The sequence below is a fragment of the Sorex fumeus genome, unplaced genomic scaffold, assembly GCF_029834395.1.
Source record: "Sorex fumeus unplaced genomic scaffold, SorFum_2.1 ptg000070l, whole genome shotgun sequence".
In the NCBI taxonomy this organism is placed as follows: domain Eukaryota; kingdom Metazoa; phylum Chordata; class Mammalia; order Eulipotyphla; family Soricidae; genus Sorex; species Sorex fumeus.
This window is the reverse complement of record NW_026606127.1, coordinates 8,879,022-8,900,167: the sequence shown is the minus strand read 5'-3', so window position 1 is coordinate 8,900,167 and position 21,146 is coordinate 8,879,022. Positions and strand designations below refer to the sequence as shown.

The following is a 21,146-nucleotide window of genomic DNA, read 5'->3' as shown; positions in this document are numbered from 1 at the left end:
GCAGATAGCATTTCTGCTGTGTGTTTTGGGGCCTGGGAGTATATTGCCAAAAGTGGTATTGCTGGATTCATGGAAGCTCAATTTGTAGCTTTCTGAGAAATGCCCATATTGTTTTCCGAAAAGGCTGAAGCAATCGGCATCCCCACCAACAGTAAAGAGACCCTTTCTCCACACTTCCATGCTGACATTGGTTGCTCTTGTTCTTTTTGATGTGTGTCAATCTCTGTGGTATGAGATATCTCATTGCTGTTTTGATTTGTATCTCCCTGATGATTCATGATGTAGAAAATTTTACCTCTGTTTTTTGGTCATTTGTATTTATTCTTTGAGGAAGTTTCTGTTCATTTCTTCTCCTCATGTTTTGGTGGGGTTGAATGTCTTTTTCTCATAAAGTTCTACCAGTGCCATATATATCTTGGGTTATATACAATAAGGGGTTAATTGTATGGGTATTGCATAAATAATTTTTCCCCATTATGTGGGCTCTCTTTTTATCATGGTCACCATTTTTTCTGAGTTGCAGAAACTTCTTAGTTTAATGTAGTCTCATTTGTTTATCTTCACTTCCTCTTCCTTGGTCAGTGGTGTATCATTCTAGAAGTTTCCCTTAGCTTTAATGTCATGGAGGGATCTTCCCACATTTTTCTCCATATATCTTAAGAATTCAGGTATGATATTGAGGTCTTTAATTCATTTGATCTGACTTTGTGCCTGGCACTATAAAGAGGTCTGAGTTAAATTTTTTTTGCATGTTGCTGACCAGTTTTCCCAGCAGCACTTGTTGAAGAGACTTCCTTGCTCAACTTCATATTTATTGAGCCTTTATGATACATTAGGTAATAATAATCTGAGGGCCAGCGTCAGGATATTTGACTATATTCCATTGATCTGAGGCCTGTCTTTATCTGAATATCATGCTAATTTGATTACTACGACTTAGTAGTAGTGTTTGAAGTTGGGGAAGCTGTTCCCTTCTTCTTTTTACCAAAGATTGCTTTAGCTCATCATGGGAGTTTATTATTGTGTATGAGTTTCAAGAGGGTTTAATCTATTTCTTTGAAAAATGTTATGGGTATCCTTATAGAAAGTGCATTAAATCTTTATAGCGCTGTGGGGTGTATTGCCATTTTGACAGTGTTAATCCTCTCAATCAATGAGCATGGGATGTGATTCCATTTCCTCATATCCTCTTTTATTTCATGAAGTAGTGTTTTGTAGAGTGTTTTTGGTATAGGTCCTTAACATTTTTAGTTGATTCTAGTATACTTGATTTTCTGAGGTTATTGTGAATGGGTTTGTTTTTCGCCTATCTCTTTTTTCTCTTTCATTAATAATATTTGGGAAAGCCATGGACTATTGGATATTGATTTTGTAATATGCTACTTTAGTAAACAAATCTATTCTTCCCAGGAGCTTTTTGCTAGATTCTTTGGGATTTTCTAAGTATACTATAATGTCGTCTCCAAATAGTAAAAGCTTGAGTTCTTCCTTTTTTTATCTGGATGCCCTTGATATCTTTTTCTTACCAAAATCATATGGCAAGTACTTCAAGTACTATGTTGAATAGGAGTGGTGAGAGTGGGTAACTTGTTTTGTGCCTGATTGTATTTTGGGAATCTAGCTCATTGATTTTTCTCCACGCCTTTAGTTTTTCCCCATTGAGAATAATGCTTGGTGTGGGTTTGTAGTAGTTTGCTTTGACTAGATGGAGGAAAGTACTTTCAACTCCCATTTTGTTGAGAGTTTTTCATCATGAATGGGTGCTGGATCTCATCAAATGCTTTATCTACAACTATTGATATTATCATATGATTTTTATCTTTATTTTATTGAGATGGTGTATTCTGTTGATTGACTTGAGAATGTTAAGCCATCCTTGCATCTGCAAGATAAACCTACTTGGTCATAGAGTGTGACCTTTTGAGGAGTTTCTGATTTCTCTTTGCTGGTATAATCTTGAGGATCTTTGCATCTGTATTTATCAAAGAAATAGGTCTGTAATTTTCTTTTTTGTGGTTTCTCTGTCTGATTTGAATATCAGGGTGATCTTTGCCTCATAAAAATTGCTTGGGAGTATTTCTGTTTCTTCAATTTCCTGGAAAATCTTAAAAAATATTGGCAGTAGGTCCTCCTGAAAGGTTTGAAATACTTCATTAGTGAATCCATTTGGGCCTGGGCTCCTGTTTTGGGGGATACTTTTGATTATCATTTCAATTTCCTTGTAGTGATGGGTTCCAGTTTTCAAAATGTTCTTTGTTCAGCCTTGGGAGGTAATTGGAATCCAGTAATTTATCAATTTATTTCAGATTCTCTCATTTCCTGCTTTAAAGATTCTCAAAATAATCTCTGATGATCCTATGGATTTTGTAGTTTCTATTATGATGCCTCCCTTTGCATTTCTGATTCGGTTTATTAGGATTCTTTCTCTTTTCTTTTTGTGAGTCTTGCTAGTGGTTTATCGATCTTATTTATTTTCTCAAAGAACCATGTCTTGCTTTTGTTGGTCTTCTGAATTGTATTTTGGGATTATATCTCATTGATTTCTGCTCCAGGTTTTATTATTTCTTTCCTCCTGGCTAGTTTGGACTCCTTTTCTTGGTCATTTTCCAAAATCTTGAGCTGTAAGTTATTTTTGTAGGCCCTTTCTTTCTTCCAGTTGAATTCTGGCGGAGCTATAAACTTTCCTCTTAGAACTGCTTTTGCTCTGTCCCACAAGTTCTGGTAGTTCCTCGTTGTCATGTTTTCTGGAATCTTTTTATTTCCTCCTTGATTTCTTCTCTAAGCCAATGGTTCTTCATTACTTCCCTCAAATAAAATATTTTCTTGCTGAGTTTTTGTCTGTTTGATCTATTGAGAAGTGAGAAAGTACTGTTGAAATCTCCATCTAGTATTGTGTTGCTATCAATGTTTTTCTTTAAGTCTATTAGAAGTTGTTTTTACGTATTTTGCTGGTCTGTCATTAGGAGCATCTACATTGAGGAGGGTGAGTTCTTTCTGATGTACATATCCCATGATCATTAAGAAATGACCTTCACTGTCTCTTATAACCTTTAGTCTGAAGTTCATGTGGTCTGATACTAGTATTGCCACTGCAGCTTTTTGGAGGTGTTCTTTTCTTGAAGAATTGTTTTCCAGTCTTTTACTTTTAGCCCATGGTTGCTTTGATTGCTCAGATGTATTTCTTGCAGGCAGCAGAATGTTGGGTTCAGTTTTCTATTTCATCCTGCCGTCCTGTGCCTCTGACTTGGTGTATTTAGTCCATTGACGTTGAGAGAGATCATTGTGATAGGGATTTTTGCTATCTTTATGTCGAAATTTGGAGTACTTGTGGGGCTTGTCTTAGCTTAAAGTAGCCCTGTTAATTCTTAATGCAACAAAAATATGGAACACTTTACAAGTTGGCCTGTCATCTCTGTGTAAGGATCATGCTAATCTCTGTATCATTTCAATTTTAGTATATGTGTTGCCAAACTCAGTATAAGAGTTGATTTTTTCCCCTATTTTTCTCTTCTGATTTCTCTGAGTGTTGTCCTTACTCACTCCTATGGCAGACAGTGATTCCCAATCTAGGAAGGTATTTCAAAGGAGCTTGAAGTGATAAATTTAGAACATTAATGTCCCAGAAGGAAAAGTATGGTTTTTACAATATTATATTTTACCATACCCAGGGCATCAGTTTTGCAAAATAATTCTTTTGGAAGATAGAGAATCAGTGTTGTTTAATGCTCTTCCCTGAAATCTTCATTAAGAAAATTAAACTGGAGCCTTTTGCTATTCTCACCTCGGTCCCGTGTACATCTCCAGAAAATGGTGGATGGCGTTGTCCGCACTTTGACCACCTTGAAAGTAAGTAGGATTTTTCTCCTGAAGGAAGAGGTGAGAAGCATATTGATGATTTCATTCCACTTTATTACAAGTTAAACTTGAAGGGAATGTGAGACTCATGAGGCTCCTGTAAAGGACAGAAAAAGGGTCTCAATGTAGTTTAATGGCCCAGACACATTAACAACACAGATGACTCAAAGTAACCTGTGTGCATCTTTGGGTGTATAGTGTGTTTTATATCTACTCATAGTGATTCTCAGTCATTCCACATGGGCAAAACAGACCTGTAATTAAAAATCTAGTTCTCTGAGCAGAATGGGCTTTCTTAGGTGATTGAACATGTGTGTAATATTTTATTACTAAGCACATACAACTGTTTGAATGATGTGTACTTTTCGATCAAAAATTAAGTCCAAATATCTCTGAAATGGCAGTCTCCTGATGCCGCACCTGGCTTTCCTCACTGGGGCCCCTTGGAGGGGGTGGGTTGAGTTTCCCTCACCACCCCGAGCAGAGACCTGGCAGCTGAAGACCTCTGCAACCAGCCATAGTTATGCTTAAGACCACTCTCACCACACTTGAAGGAGCCTCATGCATGAAGGAACTGGCAGAGGAACCCAGGTGTGCGGGACCCGGGGCTGAGATATTCAAGACTGCTCGGACCAAGAATGGGCCTCCTCCATCCAGATCCCCCATCTTCCAGTAGCTAAGTGTTACACCCACGGACTGCCTCTGGAGCCATGTAATCCCATCAATGGCCAAGATCCAGATACTGGATCTTGTTGATAAGATAACAACTCATATTGTCCAGTTCTCTTTCTCAGAGAACATGGCAGGTTACCAAGCGTATCTTGCCTACATGGCAGAGACTGGCAAGCTACCCGTGGTGTGTTCTATATGCCAAAACCCAGTAACAATGAAGTATCTCATTTCCCTGACCGTGAAAAAACCTCCAATGTGGCACTTGCTAAAATCTCAGGGCTAGGACGAATGGAGATGTAACTGGTGCATGATACCAGTATTCCTCCCACCATGCCCCAAAACATGCCTTTGTGGCAGGACATGCTCTTTTTTTCTCTGGGGCCATGGCATGCCAGAGAGCCACTCGTGGTGGGCAACTCATGGTCTTGGCTGGCAGGACGAATGGGCTAGTTTTACCCCTCACCCCCAATCCCATGAGACTGTAGTTGCCCTATCACCCTAGCTCATACCTGGCTGTCCAATAATCTCTGAGGTGGTGGGCATCGTGCCGCCAGGGGGGAGAAAGGCAGAAGCGACAAATACCCTTTCCCACCTGAGGGAGAATGGTGCCGTAGCTTAATGCATAGTTCAGTCACATTTCTGCCCAAAGCCTCTGGGTTCCGAATTGGATCCATGTGCCTCTGGGGCTGTGGTCATGCTGGATAGCCTCTTGTGAGAGTCAAATCGTGATCTTGGTGGGGCAGAAAGAATGGCTCTATGGTCTACTTTTGGCATGCATCTCCCACCCAGAGCGGGTCCTCCAAATACCCTTTAGTTGGTGTTCTGGCCTCTATCTGAGCTTCCTTTCCCCCCAGCATGTGATGTCGGCTTCCAAGGCCTGGAGCAAACCTCCTAGTCCTTATCACTCTATTCTTGGGTATTAGTCTCTTATTCTGTTACTTTATATTCCACAGATGAGTACAATCTTTCGATGTCTGTCCATATCTTTCTGACTCATTTCACTTTCTATGTTGATCCACTTTATGCAAATTTCATGACTTCTTATTTTCTAACAGCTGCATAGAATTCCACTGTGTAGATGAAACAAAGTGGCATTAACAAGTCATCTGTTCTTGGGCACTAGGGGTTTTTTTCCCCAGATTTTGGCTATTGTGAACAGTGCAGCAATGAACATACAAGTGCAGATGTCATTTCGGCTGTACTTTTTTGCCTCTCCAGGCTATATTCCCAGGAGTGATATTGCTGGGTCAAATGGGAGCTCAATTTCTAGTATTTGGAGAACCGTTCATACTGTTTTCCAAAACGGCTGAACCTGTCCGCATTTCCACCAGCAGTGAAGGAGAGTCCCTTTTTCCCCACATCCATGGCAACACCGGTAGCTTTTGTTCTTTTGGATGTGGGTCAGTTTCAGTGGTGTGAGGTGATATCTCTTTGTTGGTTGGACCTGCATTTCCCTGATGATTAGTGATGAAGAGCATTTTTCATGTGCCTTTTGGCCATTCGGTATCTTCTTTGAGAAAGTTACTGTTCATTTCATCATCCCATTTTCTGATGGGGTTGCATGATTTCTTCTTGTAGAGTTCAACCAGAGCCTTGTATATTGTTGATATCAACCCCTTATTACATAGGCATTGGGTGAATATCCTTTCCCATTCTGTAGATTGTCTTTGTATTCTGGTCACTGTTTCCTTTGAGGTGCAGAAGCTACTTAATTTAAGATAGTCCCCTTTGTTCATCTCTGTTTTCACTTTTTTGGCCAGTGGCATGTTATCTTTGAAGATACCTTTAGCTTCAATGTCGTGGAGGGTTTTGCCCACCTTGTCTTCAATGTACCTGATGAATTCTGTTCTGATGTTGAGGTCTTTGACCCATTTTCATCTGACTTTTGTGCTTGCTGTTAGGTAGAGGTTTGAGCCCATTTTATTGCATGTCGCTGTCCAGTTTTTCCAGCACCGTTTGTTAAAGAAGTCTTTCTTGCTCCACTTCACATTTTTTGCTCCCTTATCAAAGATTAGATGAACATATATTTGAAGGTGTGTGTCAGTATATTCAATGATGTTCCATTGGTCGGCGGCTCTGCCTTTGTTCCAGTACCATGCTGTTTTAATTATTATCGCTTTGTAGTAGAGTTTGAGGTTGGGGAAGGTGAGGCCTCCCATCGTCTTTTTCCCAAGAATTGCTTTAGCTATTCGTGGGCGTTTGTTGTTCCATATGAATTTCAGGAGTGATTGATAAACTTCTTTGAAGAATATTATGGGTATCTTTATAGGGATCACATTGAATTTATACAATGTTTTGGGGATCTTATTTTCTGTTGTATAGGTCCTTCACTTCCTTAGTTAAGGTGATTCTGAGTTACTTGATTTTCTGAGGCATGATTGTGAGTGGGTTGTTTTCTTCATGTCACTTTCTTCTCTCTCATTATTTGCATATAGAAAAACCATAGACTTTTGGGTATTCATTTTATACCCTGCAACTTTACCATATAAATCTCTTTTTTCTAGGAGTTTTTTGGTAGAGGTTTTAGAATTCTCTAAATATAGTATCACATCTTCTGTGAATAGTGAGAGCCTGATTTCTACTTTTCCTACATGACTACCCTTAATATCTTTTTTTATATAACTCCTATTGCAAGTAATTCCAGTACTATATTCAACAGAAGTGCCAAAATGAATTTTTTTCTTTTTGGGTCACACCCTGCGATGCTCAGGAGTTATTCCTGGTTCATGCGCTCAGGAATTACTCCTGGCGGTACTCGAGGGACCGTATGGGATGCTGGGAATCGAACGTAGTTTGGTTGCATGCAAGGCAAACGTCCTACCCCTGTGCTATTGCTCCAGCCCCCAAAATGAAATTTTACTAAACACTTTCTATCTGTAAATTTCTATGCTAAGAACAGTGGTATAAACGGTGATATCTGAGTAATTTACAAGTAGATTATGAAGACAGATAATATAAAGAATTTCTTTGTATGAATTTCCAAAATGTGTAGCTTTTATTAAATATGTTAAGAATGAACCGGAGGTCTTGATTATACCATGAAAATGATTTCCCTGTTAGAAGTTACCCTTCTAAAATGCAATAAAGTGACACATTTTGAAAATGTTGATTATTCGTTCATTAATTCAATGAATATGTGTTAGTCTGGGGGTGCAGTGCCTCCAGGAAGCCAATCTGCAAACTCGAGGTGAGTGCATCTACAGTCTAATGGTGCCATCATGCTGCCTGATAACCCCAGATTTCCACTGTGCCTCTGGCTGGATCCCAACACCTCAGAACTAAGTTTCCCAAGAAATTAAACTCCCAAAAGATATGTGGGAGTCATGTTCACAAACCACCCCTGGCTCAGCTATACAAGCTAATGTATTGGTCTTGCTTAAGTGACCTATATATAAATCTTGAAAGAGATCAAAAGTCACAGTTAACCTTGGACCTGCACACGGCAGAACATACTAGGGTAAATCGGAGGGAGGCAGGTTAGTTTGTTGCCCACGCAACCAGAACTCAGGGCAGCCACTTGCTCCCACAAACCAAAATCTCCACCATGCCCTAGTCTCATTACATTGTCTCAGGATGGATTTCACTGAAATATAACAGCTGAAATTTCGGATATGCTGAAACGATAGCAGAGTGGGTAGGATGTTTGCCTTACATGCGGCCGACCCGGGTTCGAATATCAGCATCCCATATGGTTCCCTGAGCTCCGCCAGGAGTAATTCCTGAGTGCAGAGCCAGGAATAACTCCTGATCATCGCCGGATGTGACACCCCCAATAAAAATACTAAATTCCTTGAACAAACATGATGACCTCTTAGTACCTGTATGAGAACAATAATGCACAAAATTAAAAGGAGAGAGAAAGAATTTAAAGGGCCTGCCATAGAGACAGGCTGGGGGTGGGGGAGGGTGTTGGGGGATGTTGTAGGGAACCAGGGACATTGGTGGTGGGAAATTTACACTAGTGGAGAGAAGCATGTTGGATCGTTGTATGACTGGAAGCAAATTATGAAGTTTGTAATGGTCTATCTCACAGATATTCAATAAAAATTTAAAAATATATATCCTTAATTGGTAGCTCAGACTACTGATAGAACTTTGAAAACCAGCATATCTATTTTTGTGTTCTCAGTAGGAAAAAAAAATGTTACTCACCTGTGTGCAAATAGCTTGAAAATGCTAAACCGAAAGATACATCAATGCTTGTCTCTGGCATGAATACTGTAATTGCAGGTATGTTATGTTTTAGAATCAGTTCATGGACAAGAAGTCAAGAGAAGCAGTGGCAAAGAGCAACAATATTGAATGGATAATGTTTGAGGAGCTTGCAAGGGAGACTAAAGATTTGGCATGAGAAGAGGGAAAAAAACGAAGAGTTAAGTATTAATAAGTATCATGACAAAAATGCAAGGGAGGACATTTTTTGGCAATCGTCACACTCTGTTGAGCTTTTGGTGAGGATAAGTATTAGAAAGTATCTTTCCCATTTAGTGGTAAAAAGGAAACTTTGATGGGTGCATTTAAAAAAAAATTACTTTAATAATTAGAATCACCAAGAGATACACAGTTACAAGGTTGCTCATAATTGAGTTTCAGTCATATAATGTTCTAGCACCCTTCCAGTAAAATGGGGGTGTTTTTGAAGGAATATCCCTGGTGCGAAGACTAGGGCATCTGAATCTTAACACATTTCACCAAATATATGATCTGTACTCACATGATTTATAATGTCTCCCCTGATCTTTGATTTACGTTTTCACGCAATATTTCCTTGTGAAACTCACCAAAAGTGAGGGTCCCTATTTAAGACAAGTACATGTTTCTCTGACATTATATATTTTTGGTTGCTGAGAGAGTCTTTAAAGCAATGCTCAGGAGGTGTGGGGGCCCCACAGGCAATTCTCAGAAAACGTGTCCATGGTGCTTGGTGTCCTCTGAGGCTATACAGTCTTTGATACTCTGGCAATCAGGTGCTGCTGGGAGTCAAACTGAGAGCATGTGAGACAATTTCCATAAGCACTACATTATCTCCTGCGGCCCTGGGTATTAGATTGATGTAAGCATTCTGAGGTCCTCCCTTTTGTCAGAAAGCAGAGACTTGTGCAGGAGAAATTGGAAGAAACCTTAGGGTTTAGCTAGGTTGACTGAGTAGACGGTGATACCATTAAGATTGGAACATAAAGTAAAAATAAAACAAGAGAAAGATCTAACAATTATAAACAGGGCTATAGTACTCAAAAAGTTTAGAAACAGTCACATTGGCAAGTAGTTTTAAAAAGCATCCAGGAGAGAATATAGTATTGTGAGTGAACGAATCTACTATATGGATTCATCTCATCCTTGAAATGGAAAAGGACAATGTGTTACAGTTACAAATTTACAAATAAGATATATACCATCGTATATTTCATCATATATTTCTGCTGTGTTCCTATGCTTTACCAAGTATTATTCCAATTTTTAAATTTACTTTAATCATTAAAAGAGTATTTCTCTATATTAATCTTTTTAATGAAATATTTCATTAAAAACGTTTTTTAAAAAAATTATTTAAAATGTTTTATTAAAATGTTATTTAAAAAGAAACATATGGGCCACATAGTTAGTGCAATTTGTAGAGGGTTTGTATGCAGCGAATCTGAGTTCAATCCCCAGAATCCTGAGACTTCCAGAAGTGATCTCTGCATACAGAGTCAAAAGTGAGCCCGGAGCACATCTGGGTGCGCTCCCTTCGCCACAAAAAAGGAAGAAAAGAAAAACATATAACTGATACTTGAGTAACATAGAGGTTAAGGTTGCTAATTCCTATATAATTTTTGAAAGCCCCCAAAATTATTAGTTTGCTATTGACCAAGAAGATGGTTTTTTTTTTGAAGATGGTTTTTTAATAGTATTTACTTACATTGTCTAAGTAGTGATATGTGTGGTATAGAAATCTGTGCATTGTGATACATTTTAAAAAATTATAATGCATTTTATAATGGACTTTATAATACATTTGTATTTTATAGTAATAAGTGATAAATTATATTTCTGCTTTTGTGGGGTATTTGGGCCATAGTATGTGGTTCTTGGTACTTCTGACTCTGTGCTCAAGGGTTATTCCTGGTGGAGCCAGCCATTAATTTGGGTTGACTGTGTGCATGGTAATTGCTTTAATCCCTATACTAAGTCTGGGTTCCAATCAAATAAATTATCTGCATATATTTTATACATTCATGGCATACTTTTTCTTAGATTCTTTGATATATCTAGGATATATTGATCATCTTTAGGAAAAGATATTACCTGATTTTTAAATATTTGTAATTTGTGGGGAAATTTTAATTTCTCATGTTAATTTGTGCTCTTTGTCTACTAGTGAGCTTGAAAATTGTTCTTGTGTGGTACTACATGGAAAAAAGTATGCTAAGCGAAATGAGTCAGAAAGAGAGGGAAAGACATAGAAAGGTTGCATTCATCTGGGTAACATAAAGTAACAAAATAAGAGACTAACAACCAAGAACAGCTGTGATAAATATCAGGTTGTTCACTCCATGGCTTAGAGGCCAACTACATTCTCTAGGGGTAAAGGCAGCGCAGATAGAGAAGGGAGCACCCAATAAATGGTGCTGGGAAGATCTGCCCAGGAAGGGAGATGCCTGCTGAAAGTAGTCTAAGGACTGAACAGGATTGCCACCCAATGTCTCTTCTGCAGACCACAGCACCCAAAGGGAGAGACAGAACAAAAGGGAGTGCCCTACCAAAGAGGCAGGGTGGGATGGGGATGGGGGTTGGGAGGGATACTGGGATTGTTTGGAGTGGAGAATGGGCACTGGTGCTGGGATGGGTACCCGATCATTGTATTACTGAAACCCAAGCACAACAACTTGTAAGTCTACAGCTGTACCTCATGGTGTTTCACTAATGAAAAAAAAAAAAAAATTTAAAAAAGGAAATTGCTCTTGTGTTTACTAGTCATTTACACTTCTTTCAATACAGATTATATGATCATGGTTTATGCTTATTTTTTCTATACAAGTTTACTAGCTAAATACTGATTTATTTCACAGCACTGATTTATTAAAAACATTCATACTTTGACTATCATATTAATTGCCAGAATTTGTTGGTTTTACTTGTTTTTTGATCACGTAATTTGAATTTTAAATTTTTCTTTCAGATTCTAAAATTTTGACACAAATGAGCATATGTTTTTCTTTATCTTCTACAGTTTTAAACTGAGAACAACTGTTTGTTTTGTACAAATAAGATACCTGTGCATTTACAAGCAGTAGGGCGTTCGCCTTACAAGCGGCCAACATAGCCGACCTGAGTTCGATTCCCCCGCCCCTCTCGGAGAGCCCGGCAAGCTACCGAGAGTATTCGATTCGCCAAACACAGTAACAACATAGTCTCCAATGGAGATGTTATTGGGCCCGCTCGAGCAAATCGACAATCAACGGGAGGGCATTTACCTTTACCTTTACCTTTATATTTACATTTTAACACATCTCGATTCATCTACAACTTATCATAGTAAGTGTTGTCATATTGAAAGAAACCACCATTTTTTTTCAATCATATCACTGTAGCACTATGCTCCCTCGATGCATCAATTTGCTCAAGCGGGAACCAGTAACATCTTACAAGAAATTGTGAGACTTGTTGCCACTGGTTTTGGCCTATTGAATACGTCATGGCTAGCTTGCTAGGCTCTTGCTATGTGGACGAGATACTCTGGGTAGCTTGCCGGGCAGAGGAATCGGAATCAGGGTTGACCTCCTGCAAGGCAAATGCCCTACCCGCTGTGCTGTAAACGTTATATAAAATATACTAGTAATACCAAATGTTGTTTCTTTAACAGTGCAATATAAACGATTATTTCATAATTTTCTTGATGTGTTAATGAAATACCTAAGCTCTTGAGTATAATGGGAGTATTTTTCTAACACAAGAGTCTGACGAAGGTGAAACTGTTATAACTGTCTTGTAGGATTCCATCTCCCTAGCCTGCTTCATTCTACCTCTCTCTCTATCCAATCCGGTCTTCTTCTTGGGAATCTGACCTCATGATTGGCTAGCCTCTACCTTTCAACTGCCTACTTTATGACATCATTCTCCCACCCATCCAACTACCAACTTGTAGAATCTGGGGTGCCCATGCAATTGTTTGTAAACAAATTTGAATCATCATGGCAAGTGACCAGTGACCAATGACCAATCACCAGCGACCAGTCATCTGTACTGGACACTTGTGGTCTTAAGCCGCTTCAGTGTTCAGACATACTCTCGTACCGTCTCCTCTTCTCGTCTACCTTTCATCGGTATTTCCTCTTCTCTGACCATGGCAGGTAAAGAATAATACATTTCAACGCTTTTTATTAGATATATCATCCCTAAACTTAGCAGTCAAGTAAAAACAACATGTAGTAATGAAAGAAAGTATTCAAGTAGAATTTTATAAGCCTCATTTTAGCTTGACTTGTACATTTGCTGTGTGATTTTTGACATTGGCTTTCGTTCTGTTATATACAAAGTGCTTTTCCTCATTGATTACATTATATTTTAGAAATGTTTACAAGCTCAAATACACATATATATGTATGAGTGTTGATTCTCTGTGTTTCTTTTTGTTTTTAATAGAGAATTTTACATGATATCCATTGAAAAAATATAAATCAGAGACAGTATTTTGACAGAAACAGAAAATGTATATGCTGTGGAAAACTGTTAATATATACTAGCATGTTTTCTCTGTAATAGTCTCTCCACTTGTATTTATACTTCAGTAGTTTAAATATAGTGCTATTACACAGTAATAATCCTTTATCTTTGAGTTTTCCAGTTAAACCAGGTAATAAGAAAATATGGGGCATGGGGATAGTGTGGAGTGCTGAGCGGTAGAGAGGCAAGCCCTCAAAGGTAAGAAAGTTTGGGATCACTTTCTTCAAACATTGACCAATAGAACCAAGACGATATGTGGGAGAATAAAATAGGAAAGAAAGAAAGAAAGAATATGGATGGCGATTATCAAGGAAGGGGAAAACGTTTGGACAGAATGTTGAAGAGAACCAAAGATTTAAAATCAAAAAAGAAAGAATATATATTAAATATGCTGAGATAAATACACTGAGAACAAGTCAAAGCAATTTACTTCAAAAAATGCCAGGACTAGAAAGTATACTATGCCTTGATTAGGGTACCAGTAGGAAAAGCAGTTTATCAGAAAGCCATCCTTGCTGGCTTTTTTCCTTATTATCTCTTACAACACAGTACTTGGTACTTGACAATTTGGAATATAAACAGCTTTAGAGATGATGCTTCCCATATATAGCTAATAGTGGTTATCTAGGGGCGTTGAAGACAATAAATCTTCAATGTTTTTATTACGTTCTGGTTTTTAAGTACACGTACAGGCAGCCTGTTAAAATTTTTAAAAAATGGTTTATTCTAACTTGAATCAGGAGAATTGTTGATTCATTTGTGTGGTAAGTAGGTTCCAGGTTAAAGCTGCTTGTCATCTTTACAAATGCTATTTCATGAGATTTTTTCTTCCTACTATGAGAGTATTTTGATAATAGTCAACTTCTGTTTTTAGATCCTAAGAGGACATAGAAAAATCAAGTATCACATGTCTAATTACACATTTTTGTCATATTTGTGAATTCTGAGTTTTCCTACATTAAAGATATTTTATTGAATTTTGGTGCTCATTTATTAAACATTGAGAAGAACTTTTTCCTGACTGATAAAGATAATTCTAATCTAGGTGTTGAAAGTAAATTTGTAATATTTTATGATCACTTTTTAAATGGTCTTTTGTGTTTCTTGTGTGATAAAGTGAAATCCTATGCTATTTTAACAGGTGTTGTTTGCTGGTTAATATTCAAAGGTATTGATGAGAATAATTTTTTTTGTACTTACGAAGTTTCTTTCTGTATTTTACTCATTTAAAACATTTCTTGACTATGAAATACAATCACGTTTATTCCTATTTTCTTTTTGTTATGTAGTTACTGGTAAATCTTTTCTGTTTGATGGACTGGTACAGTGTGCACTCAAAAATCACCTTTTATTCCATTTTTTGGCTAGCATATTTTTCTAAAATAGAATATACTTTTCATATTGTATATGTGGAACAATTTATTAATAACCTTATTGGACTGTTTTATTTGGTTTTGTTTGAAACCACATCCACTGTTATTCAGGGCTTACTCTTGGGTCTGCTCTCAATAAATTACTGTACTATGCTGCTTGCTACAGATCCCAGATTTCATTGATATCTATACACTTCTTTTTCAGTTCCGTGATACATATTTTTCATTATGTTTTCTTTATACTTCCTCCTATGTAAACCATATGAAATGTAAAAATTATATTCATGTATGCATTATTATTCTTAGAGTTATTAGTAACTACATTTTAGAAAAAACAACTTAAGTCACAGAGTTTCAATAAAGTTTTCCTTCCAAAAACATTTCTTGGGAAAAACCCAAGTAGTCAATTTATATGACAGTTCATCAAGACACAGAAATTTTCAGCACTTCTCTTGTTTAAAAGTATAGTGATACACAATATCTCTATCTCACATTATTTTTATTTCTGATAGTTTGACACAAAATATATGTCAAAATCATAGATAAATGTAAGTTATTTAAATACTGTTTTGATTATTTAAAATTACATTATAGAATTACTAGAATTTCATAAATTTTAGGACTATGCAGAATCAACGTTCATGTATCATATTACACTCACTACTGAAAGGCCTACTCTGTCATTCACCATTGTTCAGTTTTTCCACTTTGATTACACCTTTCCATCTGGTAATTAAATAGTCTCATTGTTCTAAAGTTTGTTTTTATTGCTTTGAAAAGATCAAAACTATGCAATTTTCAACATTGGATGAAACTAGAGGATATCATGCATGTAAAGTTAGCCTTAAGGAAAGGAACAGATACAGAGAGATTTTTCTCATATGTGGGATGTAAGGACACACAGCAAGGTAGAAACAAAGGTTCAAGGCCAATGTAAGGGGAGAACTGATCCACACAATTGAGTCAGGGGATTGGGAAGGAGGGATTCTGGGGGTTTGGGGGAGAGGGAGGGTTTATTTTTTGAGAGAATTAGGAGTGTCATGTTGGAATTATGTGTATGAGAAACCATTATTAATTGAATTATAAATCATAGAATGTAAATAATGTTTTAGTCGTTTGTCTGTCTCATTTTATCCTTTTAATTTGTTTTCTCCATAAACCACATATGCATGAACTTGTATGATGCCTATCTTTCTCTGCCTGGTTTATGTCACTAAATATAATATCCTCATGTGATCCAATTTTATACAGATAATAAGATTTCACTTCATACAGCTGAGTAGTATTCCATTGATTTACTCCCTTTCATTTTCAAAATTTTTGGTTTAAAGGATAGAAATATTGGTTTAAACAATGCTCTGGTGGTTTAAAATTTTTAGTTTAGTGAAGCAAAATAGATTTTACTGAAAAACACTTAGAAACTTGTTAAACCGGTGTAGGGTGGAATGGAATATATGTTCAAGAGAGAATACTCGTTTAACAAAGGAAGCAAAGAGAGACATAGAGAAAGGAAGCACGGTATTTCTTCAAGGGAGAACATAAGCTTGAGGACCAATCCCACTCTGGTAGTTTAGGAATAAGAACTTGGAGTGGTATGAAATTAACTTGTGCACTTTAGGGGATAACCTGAGTGAAACTATTAGAAGTACGTTCAGGAGCATGATAAACTGGAGTCTGCACTTGGAGTGAGGAGGGTAGAGAGTTCTTTGGGGAGATCCGGACTATTGAGAACAGTAATATTATAACATTAATGATAGTATCTTACGGTGGGATTCCAAAAATATCTTTCACAGTGGCGTCAGAAATGATAACATTCTTAGGTATTTGGATTTCCTGTGGAAACAACGGGAAAGCAGAGTGTATGCTCTGGATGCCTCCAACTGAAACAAGGTCAACAAATCATGAATGAAAAATTACAAGTTAGATGGATCATGGATTCTGATCCCAGTGGAAGGCTAGCTTTCGGGTGAACAATTTCTACTGATGGCCTGATGTAGATTCTGATCCTGGGATACGTAACAGAAAGGAGGTAGTGACAGGTATTCTCAGAAGTGAAGCCTCTGAGACAGAATTCGTTCATGCCAACTTATAGGTTATCAATGTTTGCTCATGGCTGCTACTATTATAACATTCAATGGTTTTGTGGTTTCAATTTACTGTGTCAATGTAAAGATGAAGTTTCTAAATCGAAGGTAAAAATCTGAGACACTCAAGATGATGAATTATGGGGATGCGGGGGGCGGAGCTTGATCTATAGTACAGCAGGTAGAGCATTTGCCTTGCACACGGCCTACCCAGGTTAGATTCCCAGCATCCTGTATGGTCCCCCCAAGCACCATGAGGTGTAATTCCTGAGAGCAGAACCAGGAGTAACCCCTGTGCATCGGCAGGTGTGACCCAAAAACGCAAAAAAAAAAAAAAAGATGATGAATTACCTTTAGATATTTTGAAGTCAAATAGAAACAGCCAGAAAGTTCCCCAGAAAAGAGTTCACCTGGGTCGAAAACATCATCACCTCTAGCATGAGAGCATACAGGGGTATTTTTAATACAGAAAATAAGGTTTCCATTTTATGTCAAGTTAAAGCAAGCCAGACATGATCTTGGAAACTTTTTCCAAGGAAAACATGGCTATAGGAAGGATAAGGTGACAACTGAGTCTTAGAGGTCAAATATAGAAGAGAAGCGAGGGTCAAAATGTAGGAGGTACATTGGCGACCAGGAATATTTAGAAAAGCATTTTTTAAAAAAGAAAATGCAATGAGACATCAATTAAGAACTTATTAAATGTTAAAGAACAGGGATATAACTCAGTGAAAGAGCATTTGCCTTCCATTGTATGATGATCTGGGATTGATCCTTAGCATTGCAAACAGCATTATTTTTTAATTTTTAATTTCTTTCTTTCTTTCTTTCTTGCTTGCTTGCTTTTTTGTTTTTTGGGTCGCACCTGGCTATGTATAGGGGTATTTTTAATTTTTAAAAAAACTCATAAATTTACCTTTTTACCTGTCGTTTAAAAGGAAATCTAAAATATTTTAGAGTAAATATATGTGAAAAAGAATAAAATTCACAGGAACTATTTAGCGTTCTTAATGATACAGCAGTCAGAATTTTGAGGTTAATTGTATGGGTATTGCATAAATAATTTTTCCCCATTATGTGGGCTCTCTTTTTATCATGGTCACCATTTTTTCTGAGTTACAGAAACTTCTTAGTTTAATGTAGTCTCATTTGTTTATCTTCACTTCCCCTTCCTTGGTCATTGGTGTTTCATTCTAGAAGTTTCCCTTAGCTTTAATGTCATGCAGGGATCTTCCCACATTTTTCTCCATATATCTTAAGAATTCAGGTATGATATTGAGGTCTTTAATACATTTGATCTGACTTTGTGCCTGGCACTATAAAGAGGTTTGAGTTCATTTTTTTTGCATGTTGCTGTCCAGTTTTCCCAGCACCAGTTGCTGAAGAGAGTTCCTAGCTCAACTTCATATTTCTTGAGCCTTTATGAAGGTAAGGTAAAAGTAAAGGTCCTCCCATTGTTCGTCGATTTGCTCGAGCGGGCCCAGTAACGTCTCCATTGGAGACTTTGTTGTTACTGTATTTGGCATATGGAATACATCATGGGGAGCTTGCCAGACTGTGCCATGCGGTTGAGATACTCTCGGTAGCTTGCCAGGTTCTCTGAGAAGGGCAGAGGAATCGAACTTGGGTCAGCCATGTTGGCTGCAATTTGCTTGAGCGGGCCCAGTAACGTCTCTATCATGAGACTTGTTGTTACTGTGTTTGGTATATCGAATACATCTAATAGGCTGGAGCTATAGCACAGCGAGTAGGTCGTTTGCCTTGGACGCAGCCAACATGTCCGATGCGAGTTCGATTTCTCCGCCCCTCTTGGAGAGCCCGGCAGGCTTAGAGAGTATCTAGCCCTCACGGCAGAGCCTGGCAAGCTACCTGTGATGTATTTGAGCCTTTATGAAAGATTAGGTAATAATAATCTGAGGGCCAGCGTCAGGATATTTAACTATATTCCATTGATCTGAGGCCTGTCTTTATCTGAATATCATGGTATTTTGATTACTACAACTTTGTAGTTGGGTTTGAAGTTGGGGAAGGTGTTCCCTTCTTCTTTTAACCAAAGATTGCTTTAGCTCTTCATGGGAGTTTATTGTTGTGTATGACTTTCAAGAGTGTTTAATCTATTTATTTGAAAAATGTTATGGGTATCCTTATAGAATGTGCATTAAATCTTTATAGAGCTTTGGGGTGTATTGCCATTTTGACAGTGTTAAACCTCTCAATCCATGAGCATGGGATGTGATTCCATTTCCTCATATACTCTCTTATTTCATAAAGTAGAGCTTTGAAGGTTTTTTTTTTTGGTATAGATCCTTAACATTTTTAGTTGATTCTAATGTACTCGATTTTCTGAGGTATTATTGTGAATGGGATTGTTTTTCTCTATCTCTTTTTTCTCTTTCATTATTAATATATGGGAAAGCCATGGCGTACCAGATATTGATTTTGTAATATGCTACTTTACTAAACAAATCTATTGTTCCCAGGAGCTTTTTTATAGATTCTTTGGGATTTTCTAAGTATAGTATCATGTCATCTCCAAATAGTAAAAGCTTGAGTTCTTCCTTTTTTATCTGGATGTCCTTGATATCTTTTTTTTTACCGAAATCATATGGCAAATACTTCAAGTACTATGTTGAATAGGAGTGGTGAGAGTGGGTAACTTGTTTTGTGCCTGATTGTATTTTGGAATCTAGTTCATTGATTTCTGCTCCAAGCCTTCAGTTTTTCCCCGTTGAGAATAATGCTTATTGTGGGTTTGTGATAATTTGCTTTGACTATATTGAGGAAAGTACTTTCAACTCCCATTTTGTTGAGAGTTTTTCATCATGAATGGGTGCTGGATCTCATCAAATGATTTATCTACATATATTGATATGATTATATGACTTTTATCTTTATTTTATTGAGATGGTGTATTCTGTTGATTGACTAGAGAATGTTAAGCCATCCTTGCATCCCCAAAATAAACCTACTTGGTCATAGTGTGTGATCTTTTGTTGAGTTTCTGGATTCTCTTTGCTGGTATTTTCTTGAGAATTTGTGTATCTGTATTCATCAAGGAAATAAGTTTGTAATTTTCTTTTTTTGTGGTGTCTCTGTCTGATTTGAGTATTAGGGTGATCTTTGCCTCATAGAAACTATTTGGGAGTATTTATGATTCTTCAATTTCCTGGAAAATCTTGAAAAATGTTGGCAGTATTTCCTCTTTAAAGGTTTGAAATATTTCACTATTGAATCCATTCATCTGGGCCAGGGATTCTGTTTGGGGGGATACTTTCCATCATCATTTCAATTTCCTTGGAAGTGATAGGTTCAAGTATTCCAAATCTTCTTGGTTCAGCCTTGGGAGGTAATTGGAATCCAAAAATTTATCAATTTATATAAGATTCTCTCATTTCCTGCTGTAAAGATTCTCAATATAATCTCTGATGATCCTATGGATTTCTGTAGTTTCTATTAGGATATGCCCCTTTGCATTTCTGATTTGACTTATTAGAGTTCTTTCTCTTTGTTTCTTTGAGAAGCTTCTCATGGTTTATTGATCTTATTTATTTTCTCAAAGAACCAGCTTTTGCTCTTATTGGTCTTTTGGATTGTATTTTGGGATTCTAGCTCATTGATATCTGGTACAAGTTTTATTATTTCCTTCTTCCAGCCTAGTTTGGACTACTTTTGTTGGTCATTTTCCCAAATCTTGAGCTCTAATTTATTCATGCAGGCCCTTTCTTTCTTCCTGATGAATTCTGGTAGAGCTATACTCTTTCCTCTTAACACTTCTTTTGCTGTGACCCACAAGTTCTGGTAGCTCGTGTCCTCATTCTCATTTCTTTATGGAAATTTTTATTTCCTCTTTGATTTCTTCCCTAAGCCATCGGTTGTTCATTACTTCCCTTAAAGAAAATATTTCCTTGCTGAGCTTCAGTCTGTTTGATCTATCGAGAAGTGACAAAGAAGTGTTGAAATCTCCTACTAGTATTGTGTTGCTCTCAATGTTTTTCTATAAGTATATTAGAAGTTATTTTTAAGTATTTTGCTGGTCTGTCATTAGGAGCACCTACAGTGAGGAGGGTGAGTTCTTTCTGATGTACAGATCCCATGATCATGAAGAAATGACCTTCACTGTCTCTTATAACCTATAACCTGAAGTCCATATGGCCTGATACTAGTATGTCCACTCCAGCTTTGTGGAGGTGTTCTTTTCTTTCTTGAAGAATTGTTTTCCAGCCTTTGGCTTTGAGCCCATGGTTGCTTTGATTGTTCAGAAGTGTTTCTTCAGGCAGCAGAATGTTGGGATCAGTTTTCTAATTTATCTTCCCTTTCTGTGCCTTTGAATTGGCACACATTTAGTCCACTGACATTGAGGAGATTGTTGTGATGGGGATTTGTGCTATCTTTATGTAGAATTTTTGTACTTGTGTGGATTTTCTTAGCTTAAAGTCGCCCTGTTAATTCTTCTTGAAAC

General features: G+C 37.3%; 1 pseudogene; it reads right to left on the bottom strand.

Annotated features, from left to right (window-relative positions):
- Positions 1-3,375: 3,375 nt before the first annotated feature.
- LOC130036962 (uncharacterized) lies at positions 3,376-3,474 on the bottom strand (annotated as a pseudogene).
- Between the last annotated feature and the right edge of the window lie 17,672 nt (positions 3,475-21,146).